The sequence below is a fragment of the Vipera berus genome (assembly GCF_964194415.1).
Source record: "Vipera berus genome assembly, chromosome: 1".
NCBI lineage: Eukaryota > Metazoa > Chordata > Lepidosauria > Squamata > Viperidae > Vipera > Vipera berus.
In genome coordinates this window covers 221981614-222004976 of record NC_138202.1, presented here as the reverse complement: position 1 = coordinate 222004976, position 23363 = coordinate 221981614, and the positions used below count along the sequence as shown (strand labels likewise).

Below are 23363 nucleotides of genomic sequence, written 5' to 3'. Positions count from 1 at the left end.
AGTGGGAAAAGGCCCTTTGTAATTGTACTTGTATATTCTTCCTGTGCTTGAGAAATGAACATAATTGGTGCTTACATCAAACAATTTTGGTTAAATTATACATGACAGTAATTGCAAAACAATTGTCTCCAAATGCAAATTTCTTGTTAAACACTTCACAGTTAGCTTTGTAAGCTCAACAGAAGAATTTGCTCTTCAAGAATATTAATTCTTGTTCATTCCTCTTTAAATTATTTGCCTTAAAATCAGCTGTGCAAAGAAAAAGCCTCAAAATTTACACTTAGCGTAGGCACCTCTTGAAGAGCTTAAGCAGCTACTTAGAGCTACAGACTAGGTTGATTTAATTATACTTTAACCCCCCCCCAAATATGTAATATAGTCACTCTTTAAGAAATTGCGTGGCAAAAGATTCTTATTATATTTTGCACAACATAGGTAGACAGTCCTTCAGATCCTTTTCATTTGCCATTGACATTTGGCAGTAAAACCCATTGCCAAATTTCACTTGTCAATGGCTTACATCCCATGTTCAGTTACTTCAGAGCTGAGGTTAGGAACAGGAAGCTGACAAATGAAAAATATCCATTTTAAGATTCAAAGATGAATTACATTAACATTAAAATTACATTTGGAATTGTATGTATTTTAAAATGCTTTCATTTCTTCTCTGGGATAACCCTATCTGATGATTATGTATTTGTGTTTAAACTACAATTATGTGGAAAAGTATATATTATTTTCTGGATTTTGTGAATTTTTTATATCTCTGCCGCTGATTGTATCAAAATTACACATGAAAAGGGAATTTGAGTGAAGAAATCACCCAAAGGTTTCAAATTTGTTTATTTTTTTTAAAATAAATAGTCATCTGACATGTAATTTGTCAGAGTGAAAAAGTTAATTCCTCTCCTTCCAATTTGGTTGATGCAGTTAAAGAGTTAAATAGGACCAACAAGTACATCAATAAATTGTCAGCTGATTTGATCCAGCTTTACTCTATATATCTTACACAAACTTTGATTTTTCTTAGTGGCACATTGTGCCCTCCTCAAAAGAAATTTCTGAAGACCTCCATAGAAATAACACTGATATCTGTCTCTCTGGAAGAATTACAAAATCTTATATGAAGCTTTGGAATGCACCAATCTATAGTTGGAGATATGATTTTAAAATGAAACGTTTTGGAACAAAATAGGGAACAGCTGTATTGTCAAAATTTCTCAAAGAGCACATCATAAAATTGTCCAGAAAATCACAAAGGACCCCAGAAAATATCCAGAGACATATAGGTTTCTCTGACCTTTGTTAAAATAAGTTTATAGGACTCCAACATCAAGAAAAGAAAACAAACTGAGCAAACGTGAAATTCATGGGAGAACAGCAAGACAGAAGTCACGGCTCATAAAAGAATATTAATGCTCATCTCAATTTTGGAAGAAAAGTATCTGGATGACTCTCCAGACTTGTGAAGAAATGTTCAGTGGACATTGAATGAATCCAATGTGCAACTTTTCAAGCTACATGAAGGTTATGGCTGTTAGAAACCAAGCATGGTTTTCCATAACAAGAATCTCATACCACCTGTCAAACATAGAGGTGGTAGTGTCACAGTTTAAGGGACACTTTGCTGCTTCAGAATCTGGATGTGCCATTATTTAAAGGAAGGGGAATTCTGTTTGTTTAGAGGATTTTTTACAGCAGAGTATTAGATCTTCTGTTTCCTAAATGAAGTGGAAAACATGAGGTAGTGATCGCAAACATACAAGGTAGTGATCCCAAACATACAGGTAAGGTCTCCCAACAACATGGATAAAGAAAAACCAAATGAATTGTTTTAGAATGAAAAATATCAAAGTGATAAAACACCACACAAATGTTACAGCAGGCGCTGAAGTATATGGGTCACGCTAGGAAACATTCAAATGCTACTGAAATGAAGCAGTTTGTCATAGAGAAATTAGCTAACATTCCTACTTAGTGATGTGAGGGACTGAACATTTGGCTGCAGTTATTGAAGCTAAAAGTGGTACAACTAATAACTAAAACTTAAGGGGGCAGTGGCTCTCAGTGGTACATCATACAACTAGATGACTTTGTTATGCATTCGTTCCGTTTATGTCTCAGTAGATCCACATGAACAGAGCCAATTTGGTTAAGAGGTCAGGCTAGAATCGGGAGACCCTGAGCTCTGCTGGGTGGCCTTGGGCCCTGTCTCTCTCAGACCTGGGAAAGAGTCAGTGGCAAACCACTGCTGAAAAAAACCTTGCCAAGAAAACTGCAGGGATCACGCTTCAGATTTAAAGGCACCAAAAATAAATGTAGTTGTAATGGAACAGCAAAGTGGATAATGCTGAAGTATTTTTGTGCTTAAATGTATACGATGATGCCCCCTAAAATACTGTATTCTACTAATATAGTATCGCAATATTAAAAAATTAATAACCATTTAAAAGACAGTATGTACTTTTCTAATAGGAGCCGTTTTATTGCAATGGACAAATGCACTTTCACCAATGTGTGCACTTTTGTTGCCATTATATTATACTTATTTTGGTTCTTTGTTTTTAAAAAACAGTTACAAAAATTCAAGGCTTACAGTAGTTCCTTTTTTGTGCATCTGAGTTTACACAGCCCATATTGGATCAATTTGCCTTCAAATACTAATAGAGCCCACACATATAAAATAAAGGTGAACAGCTTGTAGCAGAAGGTTAAACATTTAGGAATTTAATTATTTCTATTATTTATCAATTCACGCTTGCAAAGCTGAATATTTTTTCCTTTTGCTTATTCATTTACTAATAAGGATGATTCTTAATGTAAACAATACTAATAATTATTATTCGACAACTGTTGCTCAAAATTCTGTTGGCTACAAATAACACTTAGCAAAAACAATGTAGCTGTAATTTTCATTTATAGATATGTGTGTGTAGAATGTTTATGTTAGTAGTTCCATAGAGTAAGATAAACAGTTTTTTTAATTATTTATTTTCAGGGCATAGTGTCTATATAGCTCGTAAATCCCCGACAGAAATTGAAGGGGCTTATGAGATTCAAGAAGACAAAGATGTTAAAGTGGAAATACCCATTGATCAGGTAAGTTTAAAATAGATTTTTCCTGAAAGAACCTATTAGAACTTTGATTCCCAACTGCCCATGTTTGTTTTTCTTTCAGGACTACTAAGAAAGTCAAAACATTTCTGTAAAGGACCTAACATCTTGCCAACTATTTCTCCATTTCAGATTTTAAGTAGCAGACAACTTTTTTTTTTGAATGAGGGAGTGATCTTTTTAAGTGAAAATAAATGATGAAAAAATACAGCCACCAGTATTAATATGTATACTCAAAAAAATAGTCTATGCTATACTTTCAGAAATAAAATACTACAGATGTGAAAATTTTTAGAAGTCTCTGATTTTGTAGATTCATCTCTGATTTTGTCATTATTGCATACCTATTGGAATGTTGACCTAGTTCCAGTTCAAGACTGTTGAACACTGACTTATGTAATAAGACAATACTCAAAGTCATGCCCTATTTAGTTAAGATGATTTCCAGATGAATGACTTTCCTTACTAGTCTAAAGATGCTATGTAACTATTCCATCTTCAAAGAGGGGTGTTCATAGTTTTGCTGCCCTCTACTGACCAGGTATGGTTATGCCCTCTATTTCAAAGAGGTAGCAGCAGACAATATATTTTCTAATCATTTAAAAAAATTTCTACTGGTTGTCTGTTTTCTGGATTTTGATTTTCCATTGTTAGAGGAATAGAATTAGAACAAAAATCTTTTTTCTGACCAAACACAATCATTAGCATGAACTGGATATTTGATTTGCTTGTACAAAGTATAGAAATCAGTTTTTAAAAGGTAAATAGAACATGGCTTATTTTCTGATTGTGAGAAAGTTATGCCAGAAAGCTTATATTTTGTTTTTTTCTGGTCGTGCAGATCATAACTGGATTTTATTTTAATAAAGTCTATAGCTGGGGTTTTCCAGAAGAAGAAAATTTATTCATATCCTGGATTACAATAAAACATACTAGTTTCCTTACTGTTTTTGCAACACTGGAGAGTAATATAAGGAATTTAAACTCCAGTGGTTTTAATGGAAATAAATCACTGTTTGTCTTTTTTTACCTTATTTGTGATAAAATAATATAGGGTGAATTTCATTTTACTGAATGGTGTTCATGCAAATCTTAAATAGACTTTATTTCTAACCAAGGCTGTAGCTGAAAGTGAAAGATAGAAAAGATATTTGCATCCTGGAATTAGAAAAGAACAGGTTAGTTTTTGTTAATTGTTTTTACAGCATTTGAATTGGTATTGTTTATTTCAAATGAAATCTCAGGTATAAATCCTTGTTTGTCAGTTTGTTAAAAAAATATCATGACATTTGCAATAGGTTTTGTGTTTATATTGTTACTTAAAAGAAGTGAGTCTTAGGTTTGCTATGTAGAAGGTTTATTCCTCAATAAGGAAAATAGCTGGCTACTTCCCCTCCGCCCTAATCTATAGTTTTAAAAAGCTGAAAGTTGTTTACTTTTATTTATATAACATTGAATTGGAATTTATGTTATCCAAGGTTCCAGCTGAGATCATCCAGGATGAGGAGATTTATGCAGATCCTGGGAGTATAAAAGAGCAGGTTTGTTTTTTGTTTTTTTAAAGCAATGGGGAATAATATTAGATATGTGAAAAGAAATCCTGATTATGATTTAACGCTTTTTCATTTTAAAACCAAAAATAATCTTAGCAATTAAATCATTTAGGACATTTGTCATTTGCGTTTGCTGTTCATAAGAAGCGGCTTTCAGGGTTGCTAACGAAGGGCAAAAGGTAATGGGTTTTTATAAAAAATAACAGAACAGTTACCTTTCTTTAATTCATGATAATATAGGAAAACTTTGATTTATTTCCATCTTTTATGCAAATATAACTAGAATTTATCTTACCAAGGCTCCAGCTGAGATTGTTCAGGATCAGACAATTGATGCTAAGAATATAGAGGAACAGGTCAGTTTGACTTTTGTGTTTTTATAATACCAGAAAGCAAACTTTGATATTTAACATGAAATCTCAGTTTTGAGTGCTTGCTTCCTAGTGTGTTAAAAAGAGAAATGAATGTAAAATAACCAGAACTTCTGATATGTGATCATTGATCTGATTAACAGCTGAAAAAAAATCAGCACAGACATTTTGCCAATCACTTCAGCTGAAGGGGGTAGCATAGCTTCAGGAAGATTGAGTTCTATGTGCTTAATAATTCACTGTTCAATGGTTTAGGCGTATGTAGCAAGTGGGCACAATTATATGATTTCTATTTAATTTTCTTTCAGTTTTTAACATAAAAATATATAGTATATACATTGTGTATAATTTCAGTTTCATTTCTACCTTACTCCACACATTCGCAACTTTAAATATATATACTGCTCAAAAAAAAAATAAAGGGAACACAAGATAAGACATCCTACTATTAAATAAAGTACATTGTGTTGTTTAAGTGGTCCCTTTATTTTTTTGAGCAGTATACATATATTCAACAGCTTTTTTAAAAAACACAGAATAGCTCAGTCTGGTCTATGCAAAAAGCTGCTGAATCTATAGAGATTCTCAATCATCCGGGTCAAGGTTGTCCCAAAGGTGCTTTCCCAAAAAGCAAGTGGACTTTCTTGTTGTTTTTTTTCCTTTGTAAACGTTTTATTTCTCATCCAAAAACTGAAGAAGCTTCTTGGATGAAAAGCAAAACGTTTTCAGAGAAAAAAACCAAGAAGGTCCAGTTGCTCTTTAGAAAAGTATTTTTGGGACAAGCTGTTGAATCACAATGACAAAAATAGTGTAGCGCCCCCCCCCTTCTCAAGTTTCAGCCATTTGGGACATGCATGCAACATTGCATGGAACAGGGATAGGGCTTGCATCACAACATTACAACACAGCTTTGACCAGTCTGACTCTCCTTATATGGGTGCACAAGGCTACAATAATTCAGCTCTGGTAGATGGTCATCCACTGAGGACAGAAGCAGTCTCTTATGGAGAGTGAAAACATTGTGCTTACCCTCCAAATGATTCTATCCATAGCAATTTTGACCATTGTCTCTCTGACCTTCCTCAAGTATCATGGAAGATAGGGGAGAGTAGACAGTCTTTTCTTGCCACAGTCGTTAAGTGAACCATTGCAGTTGTTAAATTAGTAATATGTTTGTTAAGTGAATCGGGCTTCTCCATTGACTTTGCTTGTCAGATGGTCACAAAAGGTGATCACATGACCCTGGGACACTGCAATAGTCATAGAGGCCAGTTGCCGAGCATCCAAATTTTGATCAAGTGACCATGGGGATGCTGTAAAGGTCATAAATGTGAAAAACATATGCTCATAAGTTTGAAATGAGTCATAAGTGTGGAAAACTTTTTCAGCGGCCATTGCAACTTCAAATGGTTACAGAATGAACGGTTATAAATCAAGGACTACCTCTGTTTGGAGCAAGTGGTTGCAGGCTCCAAGCTACGTGAGACTTTCAAGGTTATAATCAGCACACAGTAATAAACCAGTAAGCAATATACCATCCATAGGACTGATATCTGACTGCTTTGGGCCATAAAACATGAGCACTAGTGCTTAAGACACAAGATTGTTTCAGCTTTTATACAGGCTTCATCTAACCTGTTATTATTCTGACATACATCTAGGTACTATTCATTTTTATTGCAAGATATTTTTTAAATAGCGACCCAGAATGTAGTGAAGAAGCTAGGTATTGTTCGTTATAGAACCTACAATATAATAGAAAGCTCTACTCAACTATAATGGATGTGGATAAGATGTAGCAAATGTACTTCTTAGATTTAAAGACTTAAAAGTGGAAAGGTTAATTCTTACTGCTTTTTTCATGTAGGCAAAAGAAGGTGAGCAACTGCAGGTCAGTGTTAAATATTTTTTTTTCCAGTTGTTAAAACTTACGAAATAGCAAAATCTGAAATTCTTGGGTTGGGAAATTATTGACTTCCTTTTGCTTTATAGTCTCTTTATGGTGGCCAAAATGACATGGAAGCTAATTAGGGTCACTTCTGATTAGTACATGGATAGGAGATTACCTTAGCTATCAGTCTAGGTGGGAAGTAAAAATAAATCTTAGAAGAAAGCTATTAAACTAATTATTCCCCTCCAAATTACATGGATATGTCACTAGGAGTCTAGTTCAACTTAAAGGAGACAGTAATTTTTTTTGTTTACAGTAAGCATTTCTTCAGGTGAGTTAGTTTATTAAATCAGAAAATAAAACAGCATCTTTCATATTGTTTCCACCACAGAACAGAGAGAATCGACTCTTATACATCTCAGTTTTTCATATATTCAGTTGTGATCTCAGATTAATTTCATAGGGAAAATGTGACTATAGAAGAGATAAATTACAATCTTGCTTGGTCAATTACAATTGATATATCAGATTAGGGGAAGCATTGACAGGATATCGAGGAAGTAGTCTGCCAATTTTAGCTTCTACAGTACGGTGCAATCCTTGTTTTTCTTATCAAATATGTATAATATATCGAATTGAAGCTAGTACTGTGTTACAAATAAAGGAAAGCCTTTTCCGTGGTTCTTTAAAAATTACAATTTTTACACAGCCTCAAGTTTGATCTTTCCATTAGGGTATTTGGAATAAACAAAAACATATTTTTCATAATTTTGAATAAGCAGAAGGTTTCTTTTAAAATCCTAACTCAATGATATTGTCTAAAAGATAACTAATGATTTCATTCTCTGGTAAAATTATTTTCCTTCTGTTAAGATTCAGTTTTAAAATAAACTATTAAGCACTTAAAGATATAGGTCTTTTCGATGGGTCTAAGTGCCTAAATTTTCCTAAATTATATATAGCATTATATATCTGTAAAATATTTGCTTTGGCAACAGTTAACAAAACATTTGCTTCTATTGGATTAAGCAAGGAATGTGGTTTAAATACTTGATAAAATCCATAGGAATAATTTATTACTATTGATTACTTCAGCAATCCACTATCAGTGAAAGAGTATCTTTTAATTAATAATGCCAAATCTGCCAATAAACTGCATATTGCTTGATGAAGCATTTTGTCTCCCACTGAAATTCTGTGACTTTAAAAATTAAATCTATATTGATTTTCTAATTGGTTTTCCATGCTCTACCCACAAATCCTTTTAAGTGAATATTGCTGCTTATTTTCAGAACACAGCTTAGTGCCTGCAGTTATATATTTTAGAATTGCTACCAAAGATTATCTGATATTAATTCACTGGAGTTGTTATGCATCATCTGAAACCTGAAAGTCATGTGTAGAAATAACTTGCAATTAAAGTTTTTAATCTAGGCTGCAGCTCTGCATACAATAAGAATTTTGGCACAATTTTACACATGCCCATTACTGTAACAATTGTATGTAGAATATTGTAACACCCTGAATAGTTAATATGCTTGAGAAATATTTATGCTGAATATAAACTATGTCTAGATATAAATATTCCCAAAGATCTTAGAGTAGGATTTTTAGTGTACACGATCAAAAGAAAATTGGTTGAATCCTACATTTAATTCTGCTGATGAAGAAAAATATAATCAATACATTTTTTAAAGTTTCTATTTCCTTGGTTTTAAAGAATATCATTCTTTTATTCTACATTTAATGTACAACTTATTATTGTTCTCAAACAATCCCATCCTGTACCCTAGTCAGTCTTTGCAATCCCACTCGATATATTTCAATTTTTTGCATTAGTCATTTGATTGTGAAGAATACGGACTTATTATATAATAAGTCTCTGCTGGGTGACATAAGAAGGCCTTGGTAAAGTTAGCACTACTATAAATCAAAATTATTTTTCACTTAAATTTCTGTCTCAAAACTTATGAGTTCAAAATGGTGCAAATTCAAAATATTTTCTACATTATTGGAAAGACTGGGATCTATGTGAAGTGAAAGAAAAATCATATGTTTATTACCGGTTGACCCAGCACTCCTTACTATATTCTTCTGGAAAATCTGCCACTTCTCAGGAACAGTGGCTGCAGAAGTTTCAGCAGGAAAGAAAAGAGGAAAGGGCCAGGAAAGCCAAGCTCCAACTGTGTCTGTTTTTTGAGTGCGTGTATTGGTGTGTGTGTGTTTGTGTGTGTGTGTGAATATTTATATATTTAATATGGCATTATAGGGACGCGGTTGCTCAGTGGGTTAGGACGCTGATCTTGTCGATCAGAAGGTCGGCGGTTTGGCGGGTTGAATCCCAAGTGCCGCGTAACAGAGTGAGCGCCTGTTACTCGTCCCAGCTTCTGCCAACCTAGCAGTTCAAAAGCACGTAAAAATGCAAGTAGAAAAATAGGGACCACTACGGTGGGAAGGTAACAGCGTTCCGTGCGCCTTTGGCGTCTAGTCATGCCGGCCACATGACCACAGAGACGTCCTCGGACAAGCGCTGGCTCTTCGGCTTTGAAACGGAGATGAGCACCGGCCCCTAGAGTTGGAAATGACTAGCACGCATGTGCGGGGGAACCTTTACCTTTACCTTTATGGCATTATATAATATTAATGACACATATATTTTATATATCACATTAATACCTAATCTTAATATAATAATTCTATTGTAATATATTTCCATAATATTTTAATAGTGTGTGTGTGTGTATGTGTAGGGGGGCGTGATTACTTAGTGGTTAAAGACGCTGAACTTGTCAGCTGGAAAGCTGACCATCTGTGTTCAAGAGCTGACCACTGTGTGATGGCTTGAAATCTCATCCTTGCCCCAACTCCTACCCACTAGCAGTTTGAAAGCAAGCAAATGGGAGTAGATAAATAGGAACCACTTTAGTGGGAAGGTAACAGTGTTCTGTGCTCCTCGACCTATAATCATGCTGCCCACATGACCACGGAAAACGTTTTTGGACAAAGCTGGGTCCTTTGGCTAAGAAATGGAAATGTGCACCATGCCCTGGCCTAGAGTCAACTGGACCAGGAAACTTTTACCCTTACCTTTATATGTGTATTTATGTATATACTATATATGTGTGTGTGTACACACATGCACATACACACCATTCATTCATTCATTCATTCATAAAATTTGTATGCTGCCCTTCTCACTAGTGATTCTTGGCTACTTACAATATATTAAAAAGATAATATAAAGTGATTAAAATTAAGAGGATTAAATAAGATTATATATACACATACAAACACATTATCTGTCTGTCTGTCTATCTATCTATCTATCTATCTATCTATCTATCTATCTATCTATCTATCTATCTAAATTGCTATTCCATAGTTAGGATTTTCATGATCTCTAATGACTGATTTCTGTTACAGGAGAGAAAAGGTGCTTTCAAAAGAATGTTTGGATTCTTTTTCAGTAGATCAAGGAGAAAAGGTATGTCGTATTTACTGTTTCAACATCGTAAATGCCTTCAGATATACAACTTCACATACAACTGATCAGGTATTATTACTGCATTCTTAACATCAACAATGGACAGTATGATAGATCCTTAGGAAAATTTCACAGATAGGAAAGAAGTTATTTTCTCTTGGCTGATTTCAAAGTTAAGTATTTTGAGATCGAGGACAGATTCAGTGCTTTTTGATATAGCATATTTTGTGGAATTTGCTGTTTAAAAATTTAGTGATGGCCAAAACTTTGTGTGGACTTAACTAGAAGTAGACATACTGAAAGAAAGTAAGGCTGTCAGTCACTGATCTTCCTTCCTTCCTACCTCCCTTTTGTGGGACAGTATATCTTTTGTACCACTTGCAGCACGTGTGATGCCTGATCTTATCCAGCTCATAGGCTGTTCAACAGGGAGAACAGAATTGTGGATTTTCTGGGCCCTTGGTCTGATCCATACAGCTTTTCACATCTTAGCTCTTGGCTGTTATAATTAGTAAGAGGTTTATACCTGTAGTCATCTCAGCATCCTTTAATAAGTCTTTACTTGTGGATATTTTGTAAGATGAGGCAGATCAGTGTGGCCTTCACTGTACTATCTGAGCCTTTCTTTGAAAGAGTACTTTTTTATTTTTATGAAATATATATTTCTTATTCCCTTTTAATATTTAGCTATGTCACATCTTCCTTAGAGCACTGGCATGCCTTAGCAGTCAGTTTAAGATCTTTGATACATATGTATCTATTACATTAATGCTTTATATTTTTGTGGATGCATTTAACATTTTATTTTATTTTATTTATTTATTTAATTAAATTTTTATACCGCCCTTCTCCCGAAGGACTCAGGGCGGTGAACAGGGCATATCTTAAAACTACCAAAGTACAAAAGTTAAAAAAGAATTAAATTATTGCCCACAATAAAAACAATAATATATATATATAAATATTAAAACCCTAAGTGATTCCCCATCAGGCCAGGCCAGCTTGTTCAAATAAATGGGTCTTTAACCCGCGCCGGAAGGAGCGGAGATCCGGTGCCATCCGGAGCTCAACCGGCAGCTGGTTCCACAAAGCCGGAGCGCCCACAGAGAAGGCCCTCCCCCTGGGGGCCACCAGCCGACATTCTCTGACTGGAGGCACCCTGAGGAGGCCCTCTCTGTGGGAACGCACGGGGCGGAGGGGAGTTGACGCCGGCAGCAGGTGGTCCCCGAGGTATTCCGGACCCATGCCATGTAAGGATTTTCTTAGGTTTGTATCGAAAAGTGAATAGTATGAAATGCAGAAGAGTTGTCTACTGCCCCCTTTGGTAGTTTGCACAATGCTTGTTTGACCCATAGGTAAAAAAAGTCACACAAAAAATGGCCTCGTGGTCATCTGGTTACGGAAGGCGGGGTAAACCTTGTGTCTTGGAAAATACAGTTGGGAAAAAACAGTTTAAAATCCCAGAATTTAAATATACCATAGAGAACAATAGAGTAGTGACCATGTAGATGCTAGCAGTCACTGCTATGTGGGTTATGCAAAATATTCCATATATGAATATTTTGACATGTGCAGCAAATAGTTTGGGGTTCTAATACATGCAGTGCTTTTTTTGTAAAAGAAAAAGGTGCCGGAACTCACACATGTCATACAACCTGCCTTGCCTACTCTACAAGGTTCCATTCAAAAAAGGTGCCGGAATTCCGTTCTGAGCATTCTATGAGAAAAAAAGCCCTGGTTTTTTATTTTCAGGGGGTCACTAGACATCTCAGTTATCTCAGTAAGACAGAAAAAGCAGAGTTTAAATGTTTAATTAAATAAGAGAACACATACTTTAGCCATTTTGAAAATTGGTAAGTGGTTTCTCATACATATAGTAGCGCTGTAGGGCTCCGTGCAGCATGGCTGTTAGCTGAAATCCAGTGTGATAAAACTGCATCAGATTAAGTAAGACGACTTGTGAGAACCTGGGTAGAGTCACAGCAGAAGACCCTACTCTGCATTAGAAAGTGGAGAGAAGAGGTCCACTAAATTTGGAAGTCATCAGTTTAGAGTTGACTTAGAGGAAGGATTAAGTCTTCCTAAATTTCTCTTAATGATTTGAATTGGTTGGGCATAACCCCATATGAATATTGTAAACATAGCTGGCCTGAGTTTTATGTAGAACATATACAAAGTGTGCTTTTTTGATACACTTATAAACTAGCAAAGGATGATACCAAAACAGAGTGTAAAAAATCCAGTTAACTCTGCAATGATCAATTATAACATTTGCTAAGATTAGAAATTACACTAATAAATACAAAGGTAGTACCAATTCCTTAGATAGACCCAGTAGGTTTATACTGTATATGAAGACTACATGGATAGCAGCAGTGCTTTTTTTTTGTAAAAGAAAAAGGTGCCGGAACCCATACATGTCATACAACCCGCCTTGCCTACCCTACAAGTTCCATCCAAAAAAGGTGCCGGAACTCCGTTCTGAGCGTTCTATGACAAAAAAAGCCCTGAATACATGTGAGTTTAAATGTTTTGCTGCAGATGGGAATCAAAATTCAGTTCTGGGTAGAAAAGTTCCACTTTTCTTTTAGCTGTTGTTGTGAATGGAAGTAGTAGCCTTACTTCTCTTGTCTAGTAAAGAGTGTAGCAAAGCCATAGTAAAGAGACCATTTGTGTTTCTCCTACTATTCACAGAGGTTGGTGGGGGAGGGGTGATCTGAGTTGAGTTCTGGGGCAAGGCATTTGGTGGGAAGCTATTGTGGTTCTGTCTCTGGAGACTGATTGGAGAATGAGCCACACAGAGGAAGAAATTACTGCGGGGGACCATTGGATCCAGCACTGGAATGGCACTTCTGCCCAAGGGGTAATGACTGGCGGTAAGTATCTGGTTGCTCACTGGCCTACCTCTCAGGCAACCTCCATCACCTTAACTTAATTTACAGGTAAATTAAATTAAATCGACCTATGACCAGAATTTGAGCCCCAGATTTCCATTGCTAAGCAAGGTTAGATGTTAAGTGAGTTTTGCCCCATTTTACAACCTTGCCACAGTTGTGAAGTGAATCATTGCAGTTGTTAAGTTAGTAACACAGTTATTGAGTGAATCTGGCTTCCCCATTGACTTTGCTTGTCAGAAGTTCACAAAATGTGATCACGTGACCCCGGTACACCGTCATAAATATGAGTCAGTTGCCTAATGTCTAAATTTTGATCATGTGACTGCAGGGATGCTGCAGTGGTTGTAAATGTGAAAAATAGCCATAAGTCAGTTTTTTCAATGCTGTTATAACAGTCACTAAACAAATAGTTGTGAGTCGTGGACTACTTGTATATATTTTTTTTGCTTCAGTTTTGATTCAATATCCTGTGATGGTTTTAGTTGGAGAGGGAGGGAGGGAGAGAGAGAGAGAAGGATTTCTTTTATCTTGTCCCATTTGCCCGTCTGCAAGAGATCAAAAACAAAAAACTTCACATTCTTGCCTCATTCCTTTCCATTAAAATATTGATACCTTCTGGGAACATGTTATTCTGAATTCAAGGAAGGATGGGTGATGCTAGTATTGTAAAACAGTGCTGGATGTTAAGAAGCATAATCTTTAAAGTGATCTGGAATTATCGGTCTTGTTCTTTGTCAAGTTTTATGGGCATTGTTAATCACAAATTTTAAAAATTAAGATCATACATGATTTGACTCATATATAGTTAGAACATTATTGTCAATCCATTCCTATCCATAGCTATTCATAATTACATATGGTTTATACAGTCAAAAGTCATTAAACAAAAATTGACATCTTTTTGGCAGTCTTTTGCATTTTCCATTATCCATTGAATATTAGTATTCTTATTGCATTCTTTGACCAAGTGACAAAATTAGTGGATCAGAGGAATGCTGTGGATATAATTTACTTGGAATTCAGTAAGGCATTTGATAAAGTAGATCACAACCTACTACTTGATAAGATAGAAAAATGTGGGTTAGACAGCTTGAGTATTACTGTGCTATAATGTGATATCAGTTCAGTTGTCATTAGAATGTTCTAAGTCCTGGAATAAATTAAATGCTTTCCAGTTTCGTGGCCTCTGCTGTGTTTTCTGTACATGTATCACTTTAACTGCATCATCTCAAAAGATTTTGAACAGTTTTGCTGTATTTCATCAATTCCTACAGGTTTGTTGATTGCAATATATTTTTTGATAGTAATTTTGTTAAAAGTTAGAAGTTGCAACAGTAAAAACTAAAATGAAGTAAAAAAAAAATAAAAGGTGCAGGAAAGAAGAGAAAAAATAGAAAGAGAAAGAGAAAAGAAAGAAAAAAATAAGGATTTCCGGTCCTGTGTCATAGTGATGCAGCCGAGGGATGGCAGGGCTCCGCACCCCATGCTTGGCTTTGCCCTGCCAGAGGACCCTAAACTGGTCTAAAGTTAACCCAGAGAGGTGGCGAAGGAGGGCCCCCCGATGATTGCAGAACAATGGCTGTCAATCCATTTGATCTGGGGGAAGCCCTCTAAACCGACAGGAGAAAGGCTAGCCCAAGCTACTGGCAGCCGAAGTCTAAAAGCACTAACCACAACAATGGTGAACAGCATGCTTTGAACTGGGTGAGAATATCGATCTTCTCTCTTCTATTTTGTAACTGATTTCCTGGAAAAGATCCCGAAGAAGCAAAAAATCCTCCGAAAGTAAGAAGGGAGGGGACCACACCCCCACCCTTCCATAGACAGAAGCGGCAATTTAATTTTTATGTGGGACAGAAATATATTGAAATGAAGTTAATAATACTACAGTCTGGATAAATCTGAAAATTATTAAAACTGTTAAGATTTCACATCTGAAAGAGTATTGATGAAACTACAAGAAAATAATTCTTTGTTTTAAAAGTTGGAAAATGAATAGCTACTGACATCTAGCTGCATTGACTCAGAAATTGGCAATATACCCAGAAATAAAGAACAACTTGTTCCTTTGATCCTCAGTGACTTCTAGCTAGAACATCTGGGAACAGAGGAAAGAAAATACACTGGGCCACCTGTACTACAGAGTGAGAACTATATTTGTTTTTAAAAAACTGCTGACCTTCTGGGATTATAAACACTGAGTTGTGATCTCTAAGCTCAAGAATTGCTTGCAGAGAAAGAAAAACCTTGACTTTTGGCTAATCTTCTAGGGGGGGAATTTAATGGAAAGCTGTTAAGTGGTTAAAAATTCTGGACTGCAGTTTTGGCTGGCTGATAATTGTAAGACCCCTGAATAGAAGAATTGTTATAAAATACTGCTTTTAGTGGTGCTTTAGCAATTGGAAACACATTGGATTATAAAAACCATATATAAAGATAAGAACTATACAAGATCCAGTTGTTTGGACTTTAAGATTGGTTGGTTTGACAAGGCTAATCACAGACAATATGGTACTGGTGAAAGATTATCTGGAGCGGGGAGACAAAATGGATGTTGCATACCTATCTGAAAGTGGCAGGAAACCACACCTAATATCTCCTTCTGAATGCCCCAGCCTGGAACATCAGAGATCTGCAGGAGCAATACTCCAAGACAAGGCAAATAGTTTCAAGGAGGAAATGTATGCAGTGCTGTGACAGATTCAAATGACAATGGTTTCAAACCAAGATGAGATTAAAAACAATATAAATGAGCACATCTTTAACCTAAACTTACAATTAAAAAACTCAAAAAACAACGACAAAGAATGAACAAACCAGACAGAAGAACACAAACCAGAGGACAGTGAACCAAAGAGGGAAGCTACAAATGAAGAGAACCACAGCTTAATACAATCAAAAGAAAACTTGCAAGATTTTGCCACAACAATGGAAATGGAAAAGATATTTTACTTTTCAGGGCTTCAAAATAAACTTGAAGATAGGAAAGAAGTTCTAACAAAATGAATTTAGAGCAGCCAAGAGTATCATTAGAGTTTGGGAGACAAAAAATGCACATCCTACCTAACTTGTCTTTCCTATTCCCAACTACACTCACAAAAATACAGGAAGAATCCCCTGGCAAGCTGAACACACTGACTTGGAAAGCTACTTGGCAAAAGAAGAAGGCTAGAGTTAGATCCAAGAGATTTGATTCGACTTACCAGATGGAGCACTATATGATTAAACACATGTTTGAATATGGTTAAAAGAATAGATAAATTATGAAGAGGCCCTACAGTAAGAGGGACAAGATATACAAGCAGTATAGTACTTTTTATAATACTGTATATGAAATGTAAAAATATTGGGATGGTGTATGTGAATGAAAAGTTTGGATATTTAAAGATAATTAACTTTGAGAAAATTATAACTGATAAGAATGGTTTGAATACAGAGGGGAAATTAAGCTTAAATAAGAATCTTGAAAACAGGACATATAGTGACTTAATAAGATGACTTTTATAAATACAATTGAAACATAAGCTGATTAGAAAAGATATTATATGCTGATGTTACTGTTATTTGTACAAACACAAGAAAAATGTTTATTTCCAACCTTGTATGTATCAAAAGTATATTTGCTTAATGTTAACAAAAGGAGAATACTACTGGAAGAAGAGAAGATCAAGGAAATATATCATTAATATATTGATTATGGAATTATAGAAGTTGATTATTGATTGTTTTTTTAAATATATGAACCCAGACAATATGCTGTTTACTAAGCACTAAAATTGTTGTTGTAAAAAATCAATAAAAAATATTAAAAAATAAAAAATAAACATAATAAAGCAAAATAAAATTTACTTTTCTCCCAAGTATAATTTTTTAGTAACTCATCACCTTCTGTTAAAATACCGCAAATGAACTATATATCTATAGCATGGGTATCATGGGACGTATCGTGACATTTTTTTGCCTTTGTGGAGCTGGGTGGGCGTGGCCTGTGCATGACGCATCTGGCCCATGGGCCGCCAGTTTGACACCCCTGATCTATAGTCATCTACAAGCAAATCCATATAGTCCCTTTTAACAGAGCTGTGTTCAGTTAGCATTTCTTCCCTGGAAGTCCTTATGCTTCATTTTGTACGATGAAAACAAATTCTCAGTTTATTTCATATATTGTTTTACCTTCAACTTTAGCATTTTTGGTGTTGTATTGAAAAAAATTTGAACTTTCAGTATCTATTTATCCTGAATTAGTGCTTGGAGAGTATTCATGGAGCGTCCCCAGTCTGAAAGATTTAATTCAAATTGAGATCATTGTATTATTTTTGGGTTGCATCACCAATATTGCTGATTGCTCAATTTCATCTATGATTTTCTTGTTTGAGATAGAAGGTGCTCCTCTAATATTATTCATTTATACAATGTATAGGGCCCAATTCCCAATGACTCTGGGTGGCTTACAGTTAAAAAGTAAGAAAAAAGTAGAAAAAATGACAAGACTAAAAGCAATATATAACTAGAACCCCACTCCAGCAGGGGCTCAAGCTTCAGTCTGCCCCAAAACCAAGGAGAATAGTCTGCTCTTTAATAGCTTCCTGAACTTCATCAGGTTGGGAGGCCTCCAAATCTCTAATATGATCAATTAGATCCATTAATTTTCCTAATTTCCAGAATATCAATATTTAATTAATGCTTAGTCTGACATTTCAGGTCTGCCATCAAGCTTGCCTTTGTTGATGATTATGACATCTTACGGTGATTGTATGTATGTGTATGTATGCAGTAGAAACCACAGATTTGCTCCCTTACAGTGAATTCAGAGCTTACGATCATTCCAAAGTTACAGCAGAGAGAAAACTAGGCATGAACATTAAGTAGTAAAGAGCCTTAAATAATTCAGTTAATGATTCAAAGAAGTTTTTCTTCACAGTGAAAGAGGCAAAAAAACCCTTGCAGCATCAATCCTCCCATTCTGTAATTCAAGAACTTCAAAGCTTTTTCTTTTCTTTTCAAATGGACGTGGCTTTATGAACTAAACTCTGTTATGAATGAGGCTCTGTTGTTTTAGACCAGGGGTGTTAAAACTGCCAGCCCACGGGGCCAGTTGCATCATGCGGTGGCCACACACCCCAGCTCTGGAAATGCGAAAAAAGTCACGATACGTTGTGACAAGGCCCGTGACGCAGCGAATTTGACATCCGTGACGCGGCGAATTTGAGGGATAGTTTTAGACAATATTCTTTGTTATTTCTTCTGAAATCGTTTCCAATATTAAGTGGATATTAAACTTGTAACCTAATCCACATATTGCTTACATCAGCTGTTTCATTTCTTTTTGAGTATTATTATCTTTGTTCCTATCGTGGCTATTGTTTTTGTCATTGGAGAGGCTAAATGGGGTTCTCTTTTTTTTAAAAAAAGTCACAAATGTCTTACTGTTAAATTCAATAACCAGCATTATGAATATGCAGCTGCAGATTTCCAATTGCAAAAGTTTAATAGGCTGAAGTTGAGAAAACGTAGATTTTACTAGTGCATAGGTTTTTTTATCCATAGAATCTAATACAGAAGTATTTTTATCATAGGGCTTAATTCCCTTTGGTATGTAAGTTTTTGTGTAATTTATATACCAAAGGCAAGGTTCTTAAAGCAAAAATGTCAGAGGAAGATGACATATGTAAGAGACTAAAATGCTAACAGTAAAAAAAAGAGATCACAAAATTAAATAACTTAGTAACAAAAGAAAAAAGGAGACATTTTTTCTATACATATGATTTTTAGTAGCTGTGTTAGTAACTTAAAAGTATGGAAAATTACTTTTGATCTGTACAAGTATTGTTCTATGTAAAAATTTTGCATATGGTTGAATATAGTTTCATTTCTTTTTTTCATTTCTTTCCCCTTTAATTTACATATTCATTTTATATTTTACTTTCTTCAATAAGAAATAAGATATTTGTTTTGCATATCAAGTTCATGAAGTTGCCCAGTATTACTAAGCATATAATATTTACTTTGCATTATATCTATTTTCAATTTTTATTCTGCCTTTGAGAAGAATCTCCTTTATAATTCTGTTGATTGTAAAATAATTAGTGTACTTGATCAGACTCAATGATACTGGTAATACTGCCTATTTCTAGAATACTGACGACAGTAATAACTTATCAGACAGCATATTTATTAAATATATCTAATTTTCCCATTTTTTGGTCTACTATATTTAATTGAATGAAAGTCAGATAAATATACCAGTTTCATGTACACTATATATGTTTTTCCTGCTTTCCATATAATGTTTTCTAACCCTCTTTCTCACATAATTAATTCTTTGAAATGTCTCTGCATTAGGTCCCTATATACAGAGACATAGATATTAAATACCCTGAAGTTAATGCTATGACATTCAGGACTTTATGTTAAAATTCATACAGTAATAACAACAGCCTATTTACTCTTTCTTTTACATAAGGTTTCATTTCTTGGTTGATTAGGTTTAGGTAAATAACTGATTATCATAAATGTAATGAGAAAAATATTTTGCACTCTCAATTACTTTTCTTGGTGAAAAGATATAATTATACACGCTAAGTCCTAAGTATTATTATTTCATTTCTGTTGCAGATGTAGTAGTACATTGTGTCAATATAATTGCCTAACACTGCCGATTAAAATATCCTGTTTTTATTTCCATTGCCATATTGTGGAAATACTTCAGATTTGCCTCAGGCTGCAAATATTCAGCGATTAATGGGCATGCCATTTCCAGGGAAGTGATAATACGCAAAATCCCATTTGTCTTGATAGGCCAAATGCCTTCTTTTATGTAGATTTAAGACTTCTGTATACCAGATCAGGGTTGTTAATTGATTTCATTTAATTTCCTGTTCTGTGCAATCTCTAGGATGCGGGTTTCTGCCTTTTTATAAAGAGGATTTTATTATATCCTGCTTCTTGTGCCAATATATACAAAAGGTGCATACTTACTGCAGAATAAACCCTAAATTCTAAAATTGTGCAGTATTTAGCTATAAGGAAACCCTATTTGGAAATCAGAATATCTATTTGTAAGCATAAATTGGTACTAGAAATGCATGCCATCTTTAAGGGGTTACATATTTTCTTGCTCTATGTATGGTAAAAATGTATTTAATTATGATATCACATGTTTGCTTGTGCTACATGGAGCGCTGAGATACTCAGCAAACTATGGAAACAAGAGCCTGGGAATAAAATAGAATTTTGTCATGAGCTGTCAGATGTAGGATTCTGCCTCGTTTGCTTATTTTGGTAAAAGGTTTGTAGGAAATGAAGAAGGAGACTGTGGTCAGAAAAATTTCTACTACGTGTAAATCAGTGATAATGCAATCATGCAGAACTGTATTAAAATGTTTCTTCTAAAGCTATTTTGGTAGTCAGTCTAGAAAACTGGAGACAGAAATCCAGGCTTTTTCATTTAGTCCTAAAGGCCTTAAAAATGCAGTGGGTTGCCACTGACAATTTTTGGGGTGTGTTATCTTGCAGTTCAGCTTAGCCAGTGCCTCAGTATTCGTATATAGATAGTCCTTGACTTACAATAGTTTGCTTAGTGACCGTTTGAAGTTACAACGGCCCTGAAAAATGTGGCTTATGACCATTTTTCACACTTGTGACCATTGCATGATCCCAGTGATCACATGATTTATATTTGGATGCTTGACAACTGTCTCATATGTATGACTGTTGTGGTGTCCTGGATGTCATGTGATCACTTTTTGCAACTTTCTGACAAGCAAAGTCAATGGGGAAGCCATATTCACTTAACAACTGTGTTACTAATTTAACAACTGCAGTGATTCACTTAATGACTGTGGCAAAAGTCGTAAAATGGGGCAAAACTCACTTAACAAATGTCTCATTTTGCAACAGAGGTTGTGTTCATAAGTTGAGGACTACCTGTAGCATTTTTTTCTCATTTCCTAGTATTAGGTAATAAGCAGAGAAGGGGCAGGAATCTTATGATGTCACAGCAGATAGTAGGTAGTGTTAGACATTAAAGAGAGAACCAGACAGGCAGCTGACATTTCTGGCAGCAGACTCTTTCACAAAACCTGATCATCCTGCTTGAAACATTAATTCTAATCTTAGTGATGACTTTTAACCTGGAAATGTTTCTAGACTACCGTGTCCACAACATAGTTTCAAGGCTAAAATGGGATAATTCCACATTCAATTCCATTAACTTTCTTGGAAGAAGGGCATGTGGTCTTGAGATTATCGGCTAAATAAACATTCCAGAGCATGTGCACAATATAGGAGGATTATATTTCAAGTTTTTCTCTGGGTGTTTTGGCTTCCTGTAGGCTTGATTCTCTTGCAACATTGAATATTCCTAAATCTAGATGTTGAAATCATATTGATTATCTATTATTGCCTATTACATACTCCCAAGCATTTTTTCCACTACCCCCCCATAGCTTTCTACAACAGTTAAGTAAGCACCTCTGAAATGGGAGTGATAATACTTACTTCCAGTGATTCAGTCATAGAAGACTGAAAAAATCCCAAAATTCTGTGTACCTCCAACAGACAGTGTTGAATGTGTATTGGCCGTGCTATTTCATGAAATTATGACGCGCTTTTACTGAGAGGTATTGTGTTGTGCCATATTTTATTTTTCATTCTTATTGATAAATGTAAAACATTTTAAGAGCAGTGAACAATTTCACAATTGTGCTGATTGTTTCTTCACATAAGAGAAACAGTGTCTTGCCATATAAATGAATAGAATTTGCTTTACTATTGAAGTAACGTGCACACAATTTTTAGATATAAAGGAAAATGATGAACAAGATAGAAAGAAAGAAATGAAGGATTACCCTCCAGAAAATGAATACTGGGATGCCTATGGTTATGACTGAAGAAACTATGTTAAACATCTTGCCACCTGTCCTTATAAAGGTATTCTTTTAGGTGTCAAGATACTTGACACATATTTTCTTGTGTACTAAGTCTGTCAGATTTGCCCTCAGAAGTCCTGATTATTAACAAGATAGCAGTGAGATGTGGAAAACTCTACTGCTATGTTCTAGTCAACAGACTTTTTGCAACTCAAGTCTGGTACTCTTTTCATACATGCTTAGCACATACCTGAGAAAATGATCTAGATAAAACTTTAATCTTTAATAAAAATAGAAATTAGGTTTGATATTAGTAGTAGGTAGTACATTCCTATATATGTTATGTTAGGTTATATTTTTAAAAGTTTCATGGGACTCACTGCAAGTTAAGTAGCTGTAGAATTAGAGAGCTATAATAATCAGCCAGAATAAGCACATTTCATTAATGAGGACTTATTCTGAAATAATAGCATATAAGATTGCCCTGTTGGTATTAAAGGATAGTGCAATATTTTTAACGCTAATTAGTTTGCACTTGCATATTCTTTTAGGTTAAAATTATTAGTGCATTATTCAAAATTAACCTGATCATTCTTGTCGCTGAAGCATATTCATTAGGCTGTAAGTAATAAATATGACAGGAAATATTACACGACAGTTGACTTTGTATTTACTATCACAATATTATGAACTAATAATTCATTCTTTTCTTTTTTTAGGTTTCTAATCTTACAACCCTTGAAAATCATGTTTATTGATGATATATTCTACACCTTCATTTAAAAGTTTTAACTATTTCATCTTTCAAACACAATTAAAGATGTAAATTTAGCAATGGGTTTATATTTTTTGGTGCATTTCTGCATAAAGGTTTGGTAAGAATGGGATGTAAAATACTTAAACAAAACTGCAACATACAGTGATTTTCACTATCCAAGTTGCTGATGATTAATTCTTTTGTAATTTCCTGATGAACTATCTATGTTTCCATAATCAGCAAGCCTGCTGTGTAATATAATTGCACTTGAAAGAGAATTACCACTTCATGAAATGAATAAACTTCATTATTAAATCTGATAGATTGACAAAAAAAAAACATTCAAATATCCAAACAGAATACCATGCTGTTCTTTTTTCCTGTGATTTGAGGATTTTTCTAAAGAACACATCAATGTTTTAGGAG

At 34.8% G+C, this 23363-nt stretch overlaps 1 long non-coding RNA gene across 1 annotated transcript; it reads left to right on the top strand.

Annotated features, from left to right (window-relative positions):
• Positions 1–13149: 13149 nt before the first annotated feature.
• On the top strand, positions 13150–23085 carry LOC308659347. The gene is made up of 3 exons (XR_014024505.1): positions 13150–13289; positions 22110–22241; positions 22900–23085. It is a non-coding gene; the product is annotated as an uncharacterized lncRNA (long non-coding RNA).
• The last annotated feature ends 278 nt before the right edge of the window (positions 23086–23363 follow it).